Below are 5,631 nucleotides of genomic sequence, written 5' to 3' on the forward strand. Positions count from 1 at the left end.
GTGATCAAGTGACTTATACAGAAAGCTTGAAAAGAATTAAGTGAGCATGCTTGCCTTGACTAATTCTGTTCTCTCCCTTGAGAGTGTGAGTGTCTTCTGTTTCTCTCATTCTGTGTATTACTAGTTAGTAAATCTGCCCAATTCTGCGGTTCAGTTATGTGATCATTTCATTCAAACTGGATTCTCAAGCCAGGGTTATCAACAGTAACAGGAATATTCGGCCCTCCATCTTTTCTCTTTTATCTTATTTCCTAATTTATTCCAAACCAAATAGAATTAAGGCATTGTACTTGCTGAAAGGTAATTAGAAGTCCCTAACACTTGGTGCATTACCTGGGAACACTGAGAAATAAAAAGAAAGGAGCAGACATTTTGGAGAGGAAAATGTCCATGTGGAAAATCTTTTGTTACTGCCAAGGAAGGTAGTCTACTGCCTTGGTCTTTAATGTATGGTGGGATATTGAGACCTTTGACTGTTTGAAAATATTTAGGTTTGTGCAGTAAACTGCTGCAGCTTAGAAAACGTTTAATGCATGCTGTATAAATGTGCCGTGCTTGCTGGGAGACTAATAAACTTGGAGGCTGAACACAATAGAAATTTACGATCTCACAGTTGTAGAGGCCAGAAGTGTGCTGTCAAGGTGTCAGCAAGGCTGCTCTCCCTACTGATGCTCTAGGGGAGATTCTATCCCTTGCCTCTTTCAGCTTCTGGTGGTTGCCAGCTTCCTTGGCTTGAGGCCACGTCACTCAGTTTTGGTCTGTGTCTTCACATCACCCCCTTTCTGTGTCTGTATCTTCTCTTTTGTGTGTCTCAAATGTCCCTCTGCCCTTCTTGTATAATAAGGACAATTATCATTGTATTCAGGACCCATCCAGCTAATATAGGATGGAAATCCCATCTCAAGATCTTTAATGATATTTGCAAAACCTCTTTTTTTCAAATGAGGTAACAGTCAAGGATTAGGACATGGATATATCCTTTTGGGGGCCACCATCCAACCCACTACACCAGCCATAAGATACTTTGATTTTGGCTGATGGCTGCAGCTTATGGTGTGGGAGAGTGGCTGTTTCTTTCGAGCCACTTAAGTAAAGGTCTGATATAAAGAAAAGGGGCATTAGGGAGTTGCAGGTGACTGAGCAATACCTGGAGCGGAATGAATAAGGCACCTGGAGGGTCTTTAGTATACAGAGACCTTTACCTGGCACTTGACTTGAGAGTGTGCAGGAGTTTACAGGGCAGGAAAGTCTCAGGCAGCCGTCCACCTTGCCTTACTCTTCAGGTACAGTTTTTCCCAAGCAGGCTTGACTGAGACAAAGACTCAATTATAAGGAAAACATGTTTTATAGAACTTGTCGGCACTGACACATATGGTCTACCGTAGGCTCAAGTGACGCCCTTCACATGTGGACCCAAGCTGACACTGGATTTGTCAATTATATTGGAGAAAGAAATGTTGTCCTAAAGGCAGCCGCCTTTGGTCTATGTAGTTCCATAGCAGGAGGCAGTGAAAATGGCCATGGCGGCATAGGACTGTCAAATCTACGCCTCAGACCTGGAGGTGTAATGTCACTCGACAGAACCCATAAACAGTTCAGTACTGCAGTGTAAACAACAAGGTCATCAAAGAGGAAGGATAACTCAAGAGTCCATGTGTGACAGATGCTCAGGGCTGTGCACTGCCCATGGCAAATTCATAGTGACAAATCAATGTCAAGCTAAAAGTTTCCTCCTGGTTCGAAGTTCGCAGGTCAGAAATTTCAGTTAAATGGCATAGACTAATGGACATTCTAGTGAGGCTAAAACCAAAGAGACTTTCTCTTTCTCTCAAATGCCATTGAGTTTCTGCTATGTTCTTTGGTCAAAGTCTTTACTGGATTCTGGGAACAAAAATGTGCCTAGGGCCTCCCTGGTGGCGCGGTGGTTGGGAGTCCGCCTGCCGATGCAGGGGATACGGGTTCGTGCCCCGGTCTGGGAGGATCCCATGTGCCGCGGAGCGGCTGGGCCCGTGAGCCATGGCCGCTGGGCCTGCGCATCCGGAGCCTGTGCTCCGCAACGGGAGAGGCCACAACAGTGGGAGGCCCGTGTACCGCAAAGGGAGAAAAAAAAAAAAAAAAAAAATGTGCCTAGTTTCACTCTTCTAAGAGTGGGGGATCGGGTTGCTTTTGAGATTGTTTTTAAATTTTGGGGATAGTGCTGTAAAATCAAATTGTATTTTAGTAACTCTTTAGACTCTTTAAAAGCATGGTTCATGAGAGGGTTGATAAACTGATAAAACAACCAAGGCCCTGAGAGACCCACACCCGTGTCAGTGACAGAAGTCCAAGCTACAGATACTGAAGGAGCCCTCAGTCCCATTCAGGCAATGAAAGCCCTGTCACTGAGAATGAACCAAATGTACATTTGGGAGGATTGTTTATGGACATTTAGGACTTTGGATTTTTAACCCAGAGTAACAAGGAAACTTGATTTCAAAATTGGGATTTAATACTTTGGAACCTTAATTCATAAGAGCGTGTCATGTGTGCCCTTTTAATTTGTCTGTGAAGAATTTGATACTGGCAAAGGTGTACTTACAAATTTGCAACATTTCTATGATTTCTGAATTGTATTCCTGGATGCTTTTATGTATTTAATCTTAGTTTGTCATTTGACCTCATCAAATGTCTATTGTTAGCTATGTTGTGGATGGCTGGTAGAACAAAAAGTTGTTTCTGATCATTGGATATGAGTAGCCTTGGAGTTCGTTTGAATTAATGCAATTTCTCACCCATATCAGAGACTTCTGGGATGAAACTCTAAGGCATCCACCAGCAGTTCCTGGAGGCCACTCAAACGAGTAGCCCCATAAAAGTGTGAGCAGGGCTGTCCTGATAAAGGTCTATTCTTTTTCCTGAAGGGAGAGCCATATTCCATTAATTATAGGCTTAAAAGCATCGTTGAGTGGGTTAAGAGATTGAAAAAACGAGGGGAGCATTAGTGACAGTTTCCCTTCTCACTCCTACGGGTACCAGCATGTGAAGGGAATTTGATTAGTATAACTTTTAACCTCCCTGCTCTTATGTTCACTGACACTGGCTAGGTGAGGTGACCTACCTGATGGGCAAAGTTGGGAAGAATAACTGGCCATGCTTTGCTAAGCTCTTCTTTCCTTCATCTTGGGAGTGAGTCTGGTGATAGAGAGACAGAAGTTCTCTGCTCCACTGTGGACATGCCCCTCTCACCTGGGTTTGCCTGGAACCAACTTGCTGCAACAAAGTGGGTAAGTCTGGATAATTCTAGAATTCTGTTGACAGACTCACTTGGCTATGTCATGAAGCCCCATTTTCCAACATGGGCTCTAACAGTAACAAGTGACATAATATGTGGGCTCCAGTGCAAAATGAAAATATAGTGCCTCTTGTTCAAACTGCAAAGAAAAAGTCTTGTTGAAAGTATTTGCACTGGGGTGCATAGTGTCCTCCCCAAATTCATGTTCACCTGGAACCTGTGAATGTGCCCAAGTAAATTCTTTTTTCAGATAGAATCGAGATAAGGTGACATCATACTAGATTAGGATGAGTCCTAAATGGGTTCTGTGGGTTGTTCTCTCTTCTCTTTTTCATACATGTCATCTTTTTCAGCAGACTGTTTGGCTAATATTGGGAAGTAACACGAGTAAGAAAGGATATGATAAGATTCCTTGGACATTCTTGTTTCTTAAAAAACAACGCTTTCTTTCTGTGTCAGAAGTAAGTTCAGATTCAAATGGAAAGCATGGCCTCCACATCTGTTAACACCTTCACTTAGTCTTGGATGTGACCAGTAGCACAGAATTCTGGTGGAACACAGGAAGACTCCAAATGGGTACCAAATAAGCATGTCATGGAAAGCACACCACAAGCAGGGTGAAAACTAGATGTGAATGGGGCAGCAGGAACGGTGGCAGACACACATATTGCACACGTCTCCTCTGCTCATGCGTATATTTTATTGTCCCATAAACTTTACTTACAGAACGTAAGTTCAAAGATAAAATGATTAAGAATATTAAGACAGCAATATCAGAGCATGAAACGAAGCAAGTGTGGGGCCCTTCTGAGCATGGTTCATCTGGGACTTGATAAACTGGTAAAACAGCCAAGGCTGTGAGATACCCACACCATGTCAGTGACAGGAGTCCAAGCTACAGATATTGAAGGGGCCCTCAATACCACTCAGGCACTGAAAGCCCTGTCACTGAGAATGAACCAGAATATAAATTTAGGAGGATAATTTATGGACACTTAGGACTTTGGATTTTTAACCCACAATAACAAGAAAACTTCATTTCAAAAGAAAGTGTGAGGTCTTCAAGTTTGCTTTCGTTATTGAGGGTCCTTTGTGGTTACATATCAATTTTGGAGTGGTTTCTTCTATTTCTGCAAAAACGGGATTTTGATAGGCATTGCATTAAATCTGTAGATAGCTTTGTGTAACATGGACATTTTAACAATAGTTCATGAACATGGGATGTCTTTCCATTTATTTATGTCTTCCTTAATTTCTTTCAATACTGCTGTAGTTTTCAGTGTACAAGTGTTTCATGTCTTTGGTTAAGCTTATTGCTAAGTATTTTATCCTTTTAGATGGTATTGTAAATGGAATTGTTCTCCTAATTTCTTTTTCAGATTGTTCATTGTTAATGTACAGAAATGCAAGTGATGTGTGTATGTTGATTTCATATTCTGCAAACAAACTTTGCTAAGTTTATTCTAATACACTTTTTGTTCTAATAATTTTTTTTGTGAAATATTTAGCACTTTCTACATCTTTTTCAATAGTTTCCCTTTCAGCCTAAATGTATCCTTAAATCTAGGGGCCATTTTGACCTCCATCTTAGGCTTTCATCTTATTTCTCAACTTATTCAGTCTTAGTTATTTAGTGTTCTCCTTATTGTTTGCCACTTTGGAGAATCCAACAAAATGTTCCACTCAAGGTGAGACGTCTTTTCTCTTCCGCCTCTGAACCTGAATATCACTTATTACTTACTTCATTCTCTTAGCACTTAGCATTCGAAGTTTAACGGGTGATCTTTCTTAAAGGAGGCCAATATGCTCAGCGAATTCAAGACCTCTGGTGAGTTGTGTCAAGTGTATAGGAATCATATTAACTTGTTGGCTGTTAGCACCCCTGGAAACATTTCTAAAGTGGCCTTTGACATTGATATTCAGGTATATTGAGCACCACATTAAAGAGTTTAACAGAATAAGAGTAGGCTGGTCTTTCCTAAAGCAGAGTTTATTCAAGGGTGACCTTTTAGTAACCTGCATCAGGCTCATCCACATTGAGTCATTGAGTGCCCTCAACCCCCCTAAACTGTAAACTTTTTTTTTTCTTTTTTTTTTTTTTTGGTGGTACGCGGGCCTCTCACTGTTGTGGCCTCTCCTGTTGCGGAGCACAGGCTCCAGATGCGCAGCACAGGCTCCAGACGTGTGTAAATGAATGAGGCATAAACACTTGCAAGTGATGGATATGTTCCTTTTCTTGATTGTGTTGGCAGTTCCATGGGTATATGCATATTTCAGAATTTAAATTGTGTTTTTAAGTATGTGCAGTGTACTGTGTCCGTTCTATTTAACAGAGCCATTAAAAAAAGACTAAGAACAGA

This window comes from Mesoplodon bidens, assembly GCF_964165515.1.
Source record: "Mesoplodon bidens genome assembly, contig: HAP1_SCAFFOLD_118, whole genome shotgun sequence".
NCBI lineage: Eukaryota > Metazoa > Chordata > Mammalia > Artiodactyla > Ziphiidae > Mesoplodon > Mesoplodon bidens.